The sequence below is a fragment of the Arvicanthis niloticus genome, chromosome 28 (genome assembly GCF_011762505.2).
Source record: "Arvicanthis niloticus isolate mArvNil1 chromosome 28, mArvNil1.pat.X, whole genome shotgun sequence".
Taxonomy (NCBI): Eukaryota; Metazoa; Chordata; class Mammalia; order Rodentia; family Muridae; genus Arvicanthis; species Arvicanthis niloticus.
In genome coordinates this window covers 9,876,515-9,893,784 of record NC_133436.1, presented here as the reverse complement: position 1 = coordinate 9,893,784, position 17,270 = coordinate 9,876,515, and positions in this window count along the sequence as shown.

Below are 17,270 nucleotides of genomic sequence, written 5' to 3'. Positions count from 1 at the left end.
GCTTAAACTATTTGAGGCATTTACTCCTGATTTGTATCTGTGACTTCTCACACTCTAGTTGGGGAGTTCTAGAGCTTGTATAGAAAAGCTTTCCAGTGCCAGGTCTTTCCTGTTTCTCTGGTTGTCAAGAGTGGATTTGCCTCCCGTGGGCACATCACCATTTCCAGCAGCTGGCATAAGGTGAGTGCCAGAGGTCAGCAGGTGAACAGCAGGCTCACCTGTAATAAAAAGGAGGTGAACAGTGCTGTCTGCACAGCTTAGTTACAGATGACCAGCTTAGCTGAAGTAACAGGTGGTCAGGGGCAGCTTCAGCGGCTGGCATGTTAGAGTTCTTAGCATGAGAAGTTAAGTTATGGCCCTGGCTAGTAGAGCTGACTGTTCAGGTTGTCAGAGTTACTGCTAATTGTTAATTTGGTATTTGTCAAATCAGAGAAACATTGATTTTTAAAAGCAGTCTTGGGTTTACTTTTTCTGGGAGAAGGTTTAAGGAGATTGGCTCATAGGGAGGACCAGGTTGACACTCAGGTCACGTTTCCTAGCCCTGCCAGACAATTGGAACCTTTCGTTCCTGTCATTGTTCCCTTAAGAGATAAGAAGCCCAGTCTGGTGTTTTATATGTAGGAAACCTTGTGAAATCCTGTAATACTTGAAATGCCTTGAATAAAACACAAGCCTTAACAAACACTAGAAAGCTCACAGTTCACTCACCTGACTCTACCAGTAACAGTTTTAACCCTGTGACAGAGGAGAAAGAAGGTGGCACATTACCCTTCTGTCTCCTACTCCATGTCCATTCCCAGGGAATTGTGGATGAGTTAGGTGTATGACAGATGCTGCCCGTCTATCCACGATGACGTCCTAGAACATGGGTTCCCCCCCCCCCCCTGGAGTCATGCCATCTTACTTGGGTTTTACATCTCCCTCCTCTGGACTCAATATGCGATAGCTGGGTCTCAGCAGCAAATTGCTGATTTGCAAAATTTACAGCTTATCGCCATAATTTAATTTAACTTTAATTTTGACTAATGACTTTAGACCTTTTCTGCATCTTGACAGAACTGATCTGCTGTATGGAGTGTATTTTTTTTTTTTTTTAAATTTTTTTTAAGGGAGTTCTCTATGTAGCCATTGCTGTTGGGAACTCAGTGGTCCTCCTGTCTCTGCTTCTGGAGTGGAACCAGAAGCTTATTGTGCCCAGCCTATTTTTAAAGCTTTGATCAATTAAAATGCTTTGGAAATGTTTATGACACAATAGAAAGTCTTCATAATGAATGAGATTTGTGTTTACCATGGAATTTTGTATAAGAAAAATGAGTGGGAAATATTAAGTATTGTAGATCTTTCAGGCTGACAGTGCTTTCCTTTATGGAGGTAAAGAAGGAATCATCAGTGTCGTGAGGTGCTTGGAAATCAACCCTGCTTGACTCTCTAAGTTTATTGTAAGATAGAGGAGTGGCAGGTTGGTCACTTGATTCAGAATGGCATGACTGTCTGTGAGCCTTGGCTATCAGTTTTGTCTCTTGGCTTTCTGTGTTTCTCCAGTAACTGATCTCCTTGGCTCCCTGCGGATCATAATGATACAACTTCCTTGGTTGTCCTTCACCCATATCAGGTGGTGAACTTTCTCTTTGTGACACAGATGGCATGTGCCTGGCTCCTGGGAATTGATGTTTCTTTCTCATGTATGTACAAGACCACCCAAACTTGGAGGAAGTATGATAGCACTGTCGGTGTCTGGATGTTTATTTAACTTGGAGGAAGTATGATAGCACTGTCGGTGTCTGGATGTTTATTTAAGCCAGTTACTTCAACCTTTTAATTTAGTTATCAAACCTTTTACTAGATTGATAATGATTAGCAAAATTGGTTTGAGTTGGGCCTCCTTTGGTGCTAATGAGCCATGCAGTGGACCCCAAGGTGAAAAGTCTGAAGAAGTATGCTGTGGAGTCTGGACTTAGTAACAAATCAGAGATGAGTGAGCTCCTGGAAACTTAGGGTTTGGTCAGGTTCTTTTCTCTGTTTTGTATCTACCCAGTCTTACCTACTATCTGTTATCATTCACTGATTTAGAAATCAAAATATCTTACAACATAGGTTGTCTACTGAGATGTAAACCTTGTATTATGGAAATACTAGTTCAGTGTTTTCATGGCCACACTCTGGTCTCTGTTATTTCATGTGTGGAACCTCGCTCTATGTGCTCACTGCTGCTTCATGTTACTATGGTGATGTGACTGATATTCTTTTTTTGTTTTGTTTTTTTTTGTTTTTTCGATTTTTTGAGACAGGGTTTCTCTGTATAGCCCTGACTGTCTTGTCCTGGAACTCACTCTGTAGACCAGGCTGGCCTTGAACTCAGAAATCCGCCTGCCTCTGCCTCCCAAGTGCTGGGATTAAAGGCGTGCACCACCACTGCCCGGTGTGACTGATACTCTTAATGCCAATCTTGTATTGACAACCCCAACTGTGAAGTTGGGAACACTTGGAAAAAAGTACGTCCTCTCTTTTAATTCTTTGTTTGCTTTTTATTTAAAAAAAAAAAAAATTTAAATCATTCACTCACACTTTATTGGACGTGGTGCTGTATATCTTTAGTCTCAACACCTGGAATCTCTTTGAGTTCTAGGCCAGCCAGGAATGTACATATTGAGACCTTCCCCTCCTACCCCCCAAATAAGATCCCAAATAAAAACAAGTTATTTACCAATCAGAATGTTGTTAAGGTAGGTCAGCTTCAAATTTTTTATTTTATTTATTTTATATTTATAGGTGTTTAGCCTATATGTGCATGCACGCCTGTCCAGCATGTGTGCCTGAATCCCACAGACACCAGAGAGAATGTTGGATTCCTTGGGACTGGAGTTCTAGACAGTTGTGAACCATCATATGGCTGCTGGAAATTTAACCTGGGTTCTCTGTCAGAGCAGCCAATGCTCTTAACTGCTGAGCCATCTCCCCAGCCAGGAGATAGATAGATCAGCTTTAATTTAAATTACTAAATGTTGTCGGATGCATGTTTTTTTCTTTGAGTATGTGAATCTGTAGATGTCCCAAAATATGGAGCTGTAGGTGTGAGACGACACCTCATGAGTGGGGTTTTCCTGCTTTGCTTTCTTGTTCAGGCTAATGGGTGTGGGGGTTTCACACTGCAGGCTTTGGCACCCCTGATGTTCCTCTCAGACTCCATATCTGTTTTGGCTTGACTGCTGTTGTAGGCACCAAGTAGTTGAATTTGATGTGTGGATTTGGAGAGAAAATTTTTAGGTTTAAGGAGACTTTGGAGGCAGGTGTGGTGGTGCATACCCTGAGAACATACTTTTTATGTTTCTTTACCCCAGTACTTGACTTGAGAAGCAGAAACAGGAGGATCTCTCTTGAGTTATACTGGCCCAGTCTACAGACCGAGTTCCTGGACAGTCAGGACCAAGCAGAGAAACTCTGCCTCAAAAATCAGAAACAACAATAAAGCCCCCAAACCAAAACCAAACCCAGGAGATTTTAGTTAAAATATTTAGATAGTTAATATATTTAGATAAAATAAACAAAAGGTGGCTGTGCTGGCTTAGTTCTATGTCAACCTGGCATAAGCTAGAGTTATCCAAGATAGGAAATTGACAGTGTTAAGACAGTGTCACCATTAGAGGTTCTCAACCTGTGGGTCAACTTGTTGTGATCCTTCTAGGGGTCATTAAGACCATCGGTAAACAGATATTTACATTATGGTTCATAACAATAGCAAAATTACAGTTACGATGTAACAAAGATGGTAATTTTATGCTTGGGGTCACCATAACATGAGGAACTGTATTAAAGGGTCACAGCATCAGGGAGGTTGAGAGCCACTGCCGTAAGATGAGGCTGTAGGTAAGCCTGTAGGGAATATTCTTAATGACTGATGCGGGAGGGCCTGTCCCGTTTTGGTTCTGTGAGAAAGCAGGCTAAGCAGGTCTGTAAGCAGCTCCTCTCCGTGGCAGCTCCTCTCCGTGGCTGGCTTCTGTATCTGCTCTTGCCTTCAGGTCCCTTCCCGGTCTGAGTTCCTGCCTTGGCTTCCTTTAGTGGATGGGAATCAGGATATGTGAGCCAAATAAACCTCTTTCTCCCCACGTGGCTTTTGGTCATGGCATAACCCTGAGACAGTAGCCCATGGCTGAGGACGCTGCGGTGAGTCTCTGCTTTAGAGGAACCCCTGGCTGTGGGGAATCACAAGCATCGGCTACAGTGGGAAGGAATATGTAGTTAATGGCCCTTGGATGTGCGTTTGGACATACCATGTGATTGGAATCTGTGAGAATAGTTGTAGCCGTAGCGAGTACTTAAACAAGTGGCATTTTATAATAACTTGGAATTTACTGTATACTGTATTTTCTCACATGTGTATTATAAATGTTTTCAGTTTGCTTTTCAGCTTTATGACATTTTGATATATCAAAGTTGAAATTTCTTTTTTTCATAATTAATGTGTAGAATTTTTTATTTTTCTAAAGATTTATTTACTTTTTATGTATCTGAGTACACTGCAGCTGTCTTCAGACACACACTAGAAGAGTGTATCGGATCCCATTACAGATGTTGTGAGCCATCACGTGGATGCTGAAAATTGAACTCAGGATCTCTGACAGAGCAGTCAGTGTTCTTAACCATTGAGCTATCTCTCCATCCCAAAGTTGAAATTTTTCATGAAGGCAAACTTAGTCTTTGATCCATAGTTTCTATTGTATGGGTTGTTTGTTTCCTTCCTTCCTTTTTAATTATTTAATTTATTTTGAGACAAGAGTCTCACTATGTAACCTTGGCTATCTATGAACTAACTCAGTATTTAGACTTTGCTGGCCTCAAATTCACAGAAGTCTACCTGCCTCTGCTTCTGTCCTCTGGCCTGGGATTAAAGGTGCTACCATGCCTGCCACTGCTGTATAGTTTCTTGGAAGGTGTCAGTTTATTGAGTGTCAGAGAGGAAGTGCCGAGGCCTTGGTGAGAAAGATCTTTTTCATGCTAGACCTTGTATGCCATGTTTAAAGGTTTCGGTATTATTTCAAGAGCAGAGCTACTGAGGGTTTAAATCCAGGTGTATGCATGAACACAGAGCTGAAGATAAATTAAACAGCATTCTCCAAAGCAAACCTTGGATCAACAGTTTGGTTTCTAAGTAGGCGGGAAAGCAGTAAATGACTAAAGGCCTCCTGATTGGCAGGTGCTGCTGAGAGCATTAAGAGCATCTTGGAACCCTGTAAGGGAACACCCTTTCGTCATCTTTGCCTCTGTGTCACTAGAGGGTAATTTTCATGCATCCTCCCTGAAGAAGAATTTGTGAGTCGTCTATCATTCTCTTGGGCTTGGTTATTTAAGCAGTGTCAGCTAGGAAATCTGTGTTAATGTTATAGAAACAGGATACACACTTTTAATGTATGTAAAATTTAAAGATGGCTGGGGCTGCGGCTCATTGGTAGAGCACTTGCTTCCTTTTCCATGCATGATGCCCTAGGTTCAGTCCCCAGGACTGCTAAGACAGAAGAAAGTAGGATGTGTTAATGTAGCTGAAGTTGAACTTTCTCAGCTGCCCAAGTGTCCTCCAGGTTTGATGTACTTACTGTCTGCTCTGATTTGTATACATACGACTGTTAGCAAGACTGGCTTCCATCCCAGTGTAATCAGGCAGAGGTCCCGTCTGACCCCTGTAGTGGAGCTGCACTGAGAGACTTCCATTTCTGTAATTACAGTAGGACGTGATGTGCTCCTTTGTATTTTTTTACTGTTGAGTTGTAAGAAGACACCTCCCCTCCTCCAGAATACTTTTAAGGATGCTTATCAGTTGGCATCCAGGTAGCATGCTAGTTGTGTTTGGGAATCTTCCGTGTAAAGGTGGGAGGGATTGGTGTTTCAGGTGGTGGCAGGTGTGCTTCCTGCCAAGTTGGCATAATGAAAACAGGGCTCTTCTGAGCTGCCATCTGTTTGTGGTTGATAGGAAACCAACAGTGAGTTCTGAGGAGTGAGGAACTGTTCCGCTTATGTTGAAATGTTTAGGGATTAGTAATGCACAGACCATGCTGAGCAGGTCTTACCACTACTGGGAGAAGTATAGCCTGTGTTGAGTGACTTATGTTACCATTGAATTAGGAAGATAGCTGCTTGGTTCAGCCCTCTTCTCCTACACCCTGAAGACACAGTTCTTTTCTGCCCACTAGACTAATTACTTGGCTAGTCCCAGTAGTACAATGAGTTAGGTGGGCCAGAGGCATATTATTTACAAGCCTACCTCTCCCCCCAACTGCCCCTACTATGTGTCCTAAGGGGTTCTATCTGTCTCTAGCCCTGTTGGTAGGCTTTTTGTTTTTGATTACAAATTATGGTAAATGTAATAAGATTACCATTTTTTTCTGGGGTGTGTGTGTGTGTGTGGTCAGAGGCTATGTTGCCTACTTTGTGTTTTGATCTTACTGTTCTGGAATTTAAGAATTTGGTAGGCTGGCTGGCCGTCTGGCCAGCAAGTGAACTCCATGGATCTTGTTGCCTCTGCCTTTCCAGTGCTGGGATTACAATCATGTGCCATTACACCAGACTTTTTTTGGGGGGGAAGGGGGGGGTTTCGAGACAGGGTTTCTCTGTATAGCCCTGGCTGTCCTGGAACTCACTTGGCAGACCATGCTGGCCTCGAACTCAGAAATCCACCTGCCTCTGCCTCCCAAGTGCTGGAATTAAAGGCGTGCGCCACCACCGCCTGGCCCAGACTTTTTTTTTTTAATTATTATTATTTGTTTTTCTAAAGGTAGGGTCTCACTTATATAGTCCTGGCTAGCCTGGAACCAGCTATGTACACCAGGATAGATTCAAACTTGGAACTCATTCTACTTCTGCTTCCTCCATGTTGGGATTAAAGACATGTGCCACCATGCTTGGCTGGCATAGATTCTTTGGTTTTATCCCCAAACTTTGCTTTGTTTCTCATGTATTGTACTCACAAAGCAACAGTGTAGAACAGAGAATAACTCCTCACCTAGCAGTTAACTGGTAGGTTAACTGGAGGAGTTAATCTGTAGTTCAGTAAGCAGCCAAAAGTTTAAGATGAACTGTGGCTTGTTTTGGGACCACCATAGGTTTTTATCTTGCCTCTTCCAGAACAATGATAGAAATCTCTAGAGCCCTCTGTTAGTCAAGGAAATCTTGGTATCTAATAGTCCTAATTAGATCAAAATGGCAAAGGTAGTTTATTGGATGGGTCTGCTGGTCTGCAGCGTCTAGACCAGGGACCAGTGCAGAGCCTGGGAGGATGGATGCATGCAGACTCTAGAACCTTCCCACCCCTCCCCAATCCCTTGCTTAGCTCCTTCCCTCCGTGCTTCTATCACAAGCTAGCATTCTCTACTCTTTGTCAAGGAGACAGAACCTGTTGCCAGCACCAACCCCACGCCTTTCATGTTAAGGTCCAGGTGTCTAGAGGGAGACCTATCTTCTTATGTCTGTTAGGATTTGCATTTTCAGATGGAGTATTTTAAATATTTATAACTAGGCTCAAGCACATCTTTATTAATCAAAATGGAAATTTATAATCAACATAATTCTGCCAGTGAGAAATACTTTTGTTTATTAGTATAGTGTAAAAACTTGTGCTTCAGGACTTGACAGCCTTACTCTGCAAAATGTTGTTGAGATAGATATTTGGGTAGTCAGTTGTACAGAGATCAGGTGAACTAGTTCATGAGATAAAATTTGCAGCCTGATTTGTTCAAGTTTTGAAGTGTTGATTTTATGATGTAGTGTTGGCATTGTCATGGAGAACATTCAGGCCTTTTCTGTTGACCAGTGTTGGCTGCAGGTCTCAACAGTTTTGGGGTGCAGTTTATCAGTTTTCTGATTTCAGATATAATGGCTTTATTAGGGTTCAAAAAGCTGTAGTGAGATCATACTCAAAGCAGATTATACTGTACAGCAGCTATGATTTGGGGGGATGGGTACAGGTTTGTCATTGGGGAATGCTTTAAAGCTGCTTCTTGATCCTGCTACTTAGATGGTGTCTTAGTTAGGGTTTTACTGTTGTGAATAGTCACCATGACCAAGGCAACTATTTTTTTTTCCCCCAAGGCAACTCTTATAAGGATAACATTTAATTGGAGCTGGCTTACAGGTTCAGAGGTTCAGTTCATTGTCATCAAGGTGGGATCATGGCAGCATCCAGGCAGGCATGTGCAAGAAGAGCTGAGAGTTCTACATTTTCATCTGAAGGTTGCTAGTGGAAGACTGACTTTCAGGCAGCTAGGATGAGGGTCTTAAAGCCCACGCCCACAGTGATACACCTACTCCAATAAGGCCACACCTCCAAATAGTGCCCTGGGCCAAGCATATTCAAACCATCCCAGATGGTCAGTGCCAGTTGTTATATACAGTCTATTTCTGTTGTTTGACATAATCTGACAAAGAAGCACCCACTTTTGAAGCCATTTCACCTTTCTGATTTGCTTCAAATGTTGGATGAATTCTCTGGCAACTTCTTACATAGTTCTAAGAGGATTGACCTCAATGATAGGTCTTTTTGAGACAAGTTTTCTTCTATTATGCAGCTCTGGCTGTCCTAGAACTTGACATGTAGACCAGACTGGCCTTAAATTCAAGAGGTCCACTTGCCTCTGCCTCCTGACTCTAGGGATTAAAGAAGTGTGCCTCCACGCCCAGCCTTTGCAAAACTTCTTGAATGTCACTACACTGTGTGTTCCCTTAGTAGTTCATGGTCCATGTGGACTGTTGATGTTCTGAGTTGTCTCTACTGCTTTGAATTTGAATAAGAAAATTGTTCCAGGGTCAACAAAATCACTCAGTGTGGAGTAAAGTCTCTTGCTGTCAAGCCTAATAACTGAGTTTCATCCCCGGGATCCATATGGTGGAAGAAGAGAACCAACTCCTTCAAGTTATTCTTTGACTTCCATGTTTGCACCCACCCCCAGATTAGTAAAAATGTAATCAAACAGAAAACAAAACACTTTAATCCCAAGCACTTGGAAGGCAGAGGCAGGCAGATCTCTTGAGATTAAGCCTAGTGTGGTCAATATAGCAAGTTCCAGGACAGGCAGAGCTATGTAATAAGACCCTGTCTCCAAAAAACCAAAAAAGAGTAACTTGAGTTTGCTTTTTTTCTAATATTGTCTCCATAGTATAAAATAAATGTAAAATAAACAGCAAGTAAGTCATTAGCAAAAGAACAAAATATATGTAGTATAATAAGATGATATGGAACAGAACCACATTCATTTTAGCTTGTATGCTGGTATCAGGTGACAAATTAAACAGTATAAAAACTGCAATTACTTTTTGCACCAAATTAATAAATTTCTGGGAACACTGATGCATGGTGTAGAAAGTGGCCACTCCTGTGATAACTGACAGACTGTTGCTGTTCAGATGAGCTCAGAAAGGTCTACTAGAAAGAATCGTTTGTTACAGATGTAAAGATTGTAACTTGGGAATACATCTGACCCTTGCATTAAAAATGAACAAGAAGCCATGTGTGGTGGTACATGTCGATGCACCGAGGAGGTTGAGACAGGACAGTCTTGAGTTCCAGCACAGCCTAGGCTACATAGTTATTGAGGCCAGTCTGGGATACATAATGACATTCTGTTTCAAAATGCCTAAGAGCCTCAGGGATGGCTTAGCAATTAAGAACAGGTGCTGCTCTTGCAGAGGGCCGGAGTTTAATTCCCAGCACCCATAGGGAAGCGTATAGCCCCCTGTTAATTCCAGTTCCAAGTCACTCCCTTCTGGCCTCTTGTCTCAGCACCCATGTGGCACACATACGTGCAGCCAAAACACGTATATAATAAAAAATCTTGAAAGAAAAAAAATGCAGTAACAGAAGTAAAGTGAAACATGTACCGAGTATAGTGTGTGAAGCTGAGGTGGGAGAGCTGCTTGAGCTCAGGAGTTAGAGAGGAGTCGGGGCAGCTTAGCCAGGCACTGGGTCAGAGAGGCATGGCCAGCCGAACAGTAAAACTGCAGCTGCAACTAGATGAGAGCTGAGGAAAGGCTAGCAGCAGAGACTGCACAGGGGCACGTGGGAAGATGAACAAGCGAACCTGCCTGGAGAGCTTCTCATAAGATCAAACTGTTTGTTTATTAAAATAAAGTTAATTGAACATCTGTCTCAGTGGTCAGATGCTTCCGATTATTACAGTGTGTTGGGCTCGTGCTTAGCCAGATTATGTGGTGCAGTTGATTGGAAATGTTTCTTCCAGTTCCATTTTCTTCCAGGTATCTGACTAATTTCTTGTTTACTAATGTGCTGCGGTGACTATGAGTTTTAGTACAAGTAAACATGCACAAGATTCCTCAATTGAGTGTGTCTAAGAGGAAAGTTGTTCAGCCCATCTTCATACCGTTGTTTGAGCTCGGTGAAATGGCACCACTGTTTAGTTACTCATCAGGGTAACTTGATGTGGAAAATGTATTTCTTGGAAAATTCAATATAAATAAAACATTTTAAATTATATTTTAGAAATCCTCTTTTAAGTCCTGTTCTAAACACTGCTGATTTTGGCTAGCAAGATGCCTCATTGGGTGGAAACACTTGGTGCATAAGCCCTCTGACCCCAGTTGGAGCTCTGGAACCCACGTAGAATGTCCACATGTGATGGTGCGTATCTGTAGTCCTGGTTCTCAGCTTGTGGACCAGCTACCCTTGAGTATGAAGCAGCAGCAGAAACAAGAGAGACCTGGTCTCAGCAGGGTGGAAGTCAATCCCCAGAAGTTGTACCCTGACTGTCTTTTGCCATAGCGTGTGTGAGCCTGAACTCATCCCCTCCCTGTAATAATAATAAAACAATAACTTTGTGAATTTGAGTTTTCCTAGAGCGTGTTCATTCATATTAAGCATCTCCAGTGTATTGTCCTTTGTTGTTGGCTTGTATCTCATTAGAGTCACTTATTCATTGGTTGGTCACATACTCCACTGACTTGTTTGGTTTGGTTCTTTGAGACAGGGTCTCTCTGTGCTTCTGGGTGTTCTGAATCTGCTAGCCCTGTAGCCTAGGCTGGCCTTAGATTCACAGAGATTCCTTTGCTTCTGCCTCCCATGCATTAGGATTAAAGGTGTGGGTCACCACACGTGACGTCCACTGACTTGAGGTTGTGGGAAATGACTGTTCATCTTTTGGTCCATTGGTTACACATATAGTTACCATGTGCGAACTTGAGAACTCTGTCAATTGCATCCAAAAGTTGGTTTGAACATTCTGTATGCATTCTGGACCCATATGCAGTGATCAAGGGGATTGAAAAGTATCATTTAGTGGTTACAAGATGGTTTTTTCTTCCTTACCTGGGATCAAATTTAGGGTTTCTCACTTGCTTGGTAAATGCTCTTCCGGAGAGAAGAGCTCCGTCCTCAGCTCTAGTGTTTGCCCCTTTGAATCACTTGTGACTGAATAGCTACACTGTATGAGTGATCCACCATAATGCTGAAGCCCAGTTCTCTCACACTAGTTGAGACCTGTAGTTCAACTCAATTCTAACTGTCTCCATTTGTACTTCATGTCAGACCCTCAGATTTTGGTTGTTTCATGCTACATACCAGCTACAAGTCTTGAAGAGCTGCCTGTCCTTCTGACTGTTGGCAAAGAGTGTTTTATTCTGCAGAAGGCCAGCATGCTGGAGTCAGCCATTACCAAGATAGACAACCAAGTGAGCTTGTAGGCCCGATTTAAAGCACGTTAGGGGAGTTCCAGGGTAGGAGAGCCGTATCGTACTCGATGTCTCTAGGCATTCCACACCATTACCAGGGCGTGGGGGCTAGAAAGGGTTGCTGAAGAATTCCCGGGTAGGTGAGCCTTATTGTACTGTATCTCTAGGCATTACAGAAGCATTACCAGGGTATGGAGACTGGAGCCGGGGGTCTTTTCTAGTAACTGACTTGCTTGGGCTTGCTTGGACTCGCACAGTTCTTAGGCCTAGTCTCCCAGACTGCCAATTTGAAGCCTGTCATGGAGTCAGCCTGTCTCATCCCTCTCAGTAAGAATGGAGATGAATGGCTTTGTGGTGACAGACTTGAGCTTCATTGCTTTGTACTGTGTTGTCAGTGATGTTTTATCAGTTTAAGCACGAAAAAGAGCAAAACATTACATTTCTATTACCTTCCTTTTCTTGGGTGGTCTTGGGGTGGAACATGGGCTTGAGTTGGTTAAGTCCACGCTGTTGTGCTGTCTCACTGAGTTGTACAGACCAGTGGACATGTGTCTGGCCTCACGAGCACAATGCTGAAGTATAGCATTCTTTTGAATTTTGTCCTCATGCTCATTTTTCATAATTTCAGTCAAGACCATAAATAGGTCTGAAACAACAGAAGTATTTTTCTTGTTTTTATATTTCTGTTGCTGATTAATTTATTTTGAAATAATCTCATATAGACTATGCAGGCCTCTCAAAGTCATGATGCTCTTGCTTTAACCTCCACAGTGCTGGGATTACAGGTATATGTCACCAAGCCTGAGATTTTACATAATTTTCATAATTCTTTTTGGAAAAAATTACTGTGATAAAGTATACTATTTTATAATCTTATTGATAAATATATTGATAAATGATAAATAATATGTTGATTAAAATATACTATTTTAACCATTTCTAGTACATAATTCAGCGATACTCTCTTCACAGTGCTGTGCAGATGCCCTACCATGAAACACTGTAAGTTTTCTAAAACTGGAAGTGAATACTGTTAACCTCCTCCAGATTCATTCTGGCTACCTCATGTTAGTCTTTGTCCGCACATGTTTAACATTTTGTGATTGGCTTTGTAAGTTTGGCACAGTGCTTTCAGAGTTTATATTGTGCCATGTGCCAGAATGTCCTACCTCGGTAAGGTTGGAGAATAACGATATTTATGTATGTTCCATATTAGGTACCATCCATCCATTAGCAGGCACTCCACACTTAGACCGTTTGAAGACAGGTAGTAATCCTTCAAGTAAATCATGGTATGTTTGGAAGGTGTGGTTGCCTTTATTCAAGTTGGTGTCAACATGTCACACTCAGTGGGAAAAGCAAAACACCTCATCTATGTAGAATGATCAAAGCTAGATTCCGTTTCCCTTTGAGACGGTTACTACACTGAGTGGGAGGGTAGGATTCCAGAATGCCCACAGTTGGATTTCTGGTCCTCTGCCATGTCTAGTAGTGGCCATCTGTGAGCCTCGCAGATCACTAAGGGATTTCACTGCTTTTCTGAGTCTATCGATTTCCAGTCATCTCATTGCATACCATTCCAGTTAACTGCAGTGCTGCTTCCTTCCCCCTTGTTCTACTGCCTGTCACAGGTACAAGAATACACACTGGAGGCAAAGCCTGTGCCACAGCTAGCCCTTGTATAATGAGGTAGTTGGTTGAGGTAGTGTGATTGCTTGACTGAATCAAGGCTCTTTGGTACTTTGATGTCAGTCTGATCTTAACTACTACATTTGTCTTAGTAATTAAAAAGCCATCCATGGTCTCTTTGTTTTCTGCATCTTTTTCTTTTATCCCTGGTCATTTTAGTGGGAAATTGGGAAGGGTCTAGTAAACACACTAACTTGTCATCTTGAATTTATTCTTGTTTTACTTTCTTTGTTCCTTCCACTACTATAACAAAACTCTCTAGACAGAGTAATTGTGAAAAATAGAAATTTATTGTTCCCATTCCTGGACTTGAGAAGTCCAAAGTCAAAGGCTTGAGTGGATGTGGTGTCTAGGGAGCGCTGCACCTCGTAGTGTCTTTATATTGTGAAGGGACAAGGAGACTTGTTGGAGCCTCTGTCATGAGGATGAAGTTCTCACAGCAGAATCACTTCCCAAGGTGCCTACCTCTTAAACTTTTTTGGAGGTTTATTTATTTTAATTTATGTGTATTAGTGTTTTGCCTGCGTGTACGTCTGTGTACCATGTGCATGCCTGGTACTCTTGGAGGTTGGAGGGGAGCATCGAATGTCTTGAAACTGGAGTTACAGATGTTGGTGAACTGGGAACTGAAGCTAGCTCTCCTGAAAGATTAAGTGCTCTTAACTGTTGAACCATCTTTTCAGCTCAAGGTTCCAGAGTATCACCCCAAGTATTAGGGTCTAACAACAATGTAGGGGGCATACAAAAATTTACTTAGACTATGACAGTTGTGTTTTCCAATCTTACTTAACTCTGTTAATATGTTTTCACTAAATTCTGTTCTCTGTTATATGTGTAGAGGCAGGTGATTGGTTTTAGGTACTTCCCACTTTTATAGGACTTCACCTTGTGGTAATATACCAACTGGAGTTTGGGATGACATTGAATGGCACGTTTTATGAGAATCTTTAGTTGATTCCTTGTTTTATCTTTGCCAGTGTTGATTTTAATCACTTTCTGCATTTTGCCAAATTATTTTCTGGAAAGACAAACCAGAACTGGAGAATAATTGTCATCCACATGCACAGTGTGCTGACTGGCCTGAGTGCTGGGAAGCCATTGCTAAATGTGTGCCTTTGTCATTTCAAAGTAAACCTCCCTTTGGCTCTTTGTTATTTCTCCTTTTGAGTGTTGTTATATGCTTTATTTAAAAAAAAAAAAAACAGTGGCTTGCATCTGTATACTCTGTGATAAATACAGAGTGGATTTATCAGTAAATGTTAAGAATCAGACATAAACCCTATTTTAAGTAAATTAACTTTTTTATAATAGCGCAAACAAACAAAAGATACCACAAAACATGATACCTTAATGATTTAGAACCTAAAAATGGCCTGCTCCTGCCTAGACCCTGATCCAAGCAGCACCAGCAAGGTAGGTGAAGACAGGCAAACTAACTTCTCTATGAAAAGATCAATGCTGCAAACAGCTGAGGGAATCTCAATGCAACTGCATGCTTGGTAGCACAGGCAGTGCAGCAACAGTACAGCAAAGACAAACCTGGGCCAAGTGAGGAAACTTCACTGACTTCAGTCTGTGTCTTAACTAGAGAGAAAAAGTTAAAAACTAGTGTTAAGACTGAAGATGGGGCTGGAGAGATGATCAGTGGTTAAGAGCTCTGGCTGCTCTTGCAGAGGACCTGGGTTCAGTTCACAGTACCCACAAGTCAGCTCACAAATCTGTGCAACTTAGAGGACACACTATTCTGGTCTGTGTATGCATAGGCACACTTGTGGTACATGCACATACATGTGGGAAAGCACATTTTTTTAAAAAAAGTGACCCAGATTAGGGAGGATTTTTTTTTTTTTTTTTTTTTTTTTTTGGGTTTGGTTTTTTTCGAGACAGGGTTTCTCTGTGTAGCCCTGGCTGTCCTGGAACTCACTCTGTAGACCAGGCTGGCCTCAAACTCAGAAATCCACCTGCCTCTGCCTCCCAAGTGCTGGGATTAAAGGCGTGAACCACCACCGCCCAGCTAGGGAGGAATTTTAAGGAAAGAAAAGAAAAATCAAATGATATTGCTGAAGTCAGGCAAAGCTCAATGCTATGAATTAGAATTCGCATACTTAAGGCCTCCAAATAAAACAGGGGATCTTGGAGAGGAAGTAACGATCGAAGAGAAAGAGCAGGCAAGTGCAGTCTGTGCAGGTGGGCCTTGTCCAAACTGTGACATCAGAGGGTCTCAGACTAAGAGTTCAATGCTTTTCAGACTCTCAGATATTCAGAGACTCCTAATCTGAAAAGCCCAGAAGCTGACAAGCTATTTTCAGACTGGGCTGATCAACCTACATATTAGCAGGCAGACCCACTGGGCAGCAGCCTGCTTCTCAGGCTCCCCAACTGGATCTTCCTGGGACTCCATCCTCCAGGGAGTGAGAACATTAAAACAAACATATGAAGGCATTACAGAGAATTGCTGGCTGCCATAAAATAGTAAATGTTGGACATTGCTACTGTTACTTTATTGACATTCTACTATTTATAAAACCTGAAATAAAATTAAAGGATAGTCAAAGACTGTTCACTCTGATTCTATTCTAAAAGTAGGGTAAAGGATAACGCAGAAAGGAAGGATTAGTCCAATTACGACTAAAACCCAAGGCATGACACTTCATCCTGGATGGCCTTGTTATGATAGTGAATTACTGAAGGAGAGAAGCTGAGCAAGGTGTAAAGATTGCTGTATTACCACTGCTCACCTCCACACCACAACCTCCTACAGATAAGACAACCACTTTACAAACACATCAAGGTTCAAAGATTTTAAGTGAGGTTTTCAGAACTCACCAGTCTACGAGTAACAAATAAGACCCACCATCTCATGCCCACACCCATACTTTTTCCACTGATCTGCACTGCCAAGATTAACAATAGTCATTTCCACTCCGCACCCATGTGGTTGTGAAATAGGAAAGGCCATGTCATTATTCGATGAGAAAATGAATTAAGACCAAATTTGACTGTTCTCAGGTTCCAAAATATCTAGAGGAAATAACAAATGACCTTAAAGGGCGAAGGCAGTGGGAATTGAACCCAGGTCCTCTGCAAGAGCAGCCAGAGCTCTTAACCACTGATCATCTCTCCAGCCCCATCTTCAGTCTTAACACTAGTTTTTAACTTTTCCTCTCTAGTTAAGACACAGACTGAAGTCAGTGAAGTTTCCTCACTTGGCCCAGGTTTGTCTTTGCTGTACTGTTGCTGCACTGCCTGTGCTACCAAGCATGCAGTTGCATTGAGATTCCCTCAGCTGTTTGCAGCATTGATCTTTTCATAGAGAAGTTAGTTTGCCTGTCTTCACCTACCTTGCTGGTGCTGCTTGGATCAGGGTCTAGACTGCACTGACCTGTGCGTTCCCATTGCCAGCTCAGCCTGTGCCTATGGTGGTTTCCTCCTTAAGTGTTCTGTGGTTGATTTTCTCATTTTATTCTTCACCCTGGACTCTTAACTTTTCTTAGACTCCTAGCTGCATCTTCCACCTTTACCTGATGTGTACTGTTAGAGTTTACCACTAGGTCCATGTCACTGCTCTAAAGGCAGTGGGACATGTTTCTCCATAGAGGCATGTAAAAGATAGTTTAAATATTTAACTGAATAACAACAGCAAGCAATAATTAGTAATCAGACGTAAATTCACTTCTATCCACTACACCTGGGAGGAGCATAAAAATACATTCCAAGAACAATTTCATGTTCTGAAGAAACTGAGGTCACAGGATTCTTGTTTTGTTTTCTTGGAGTGTTCTCACAAACACTCAGAATTCTCCTCTCCCAGGTTCATTCCTGGACTGTCTTCCCGTAGACACCTGTCTCTCCATCCTCATCTTCCCCCTTGCTTTTGTGGCTAACTTATTTGTGTCTCTGATCTGTACCTTTCTGGA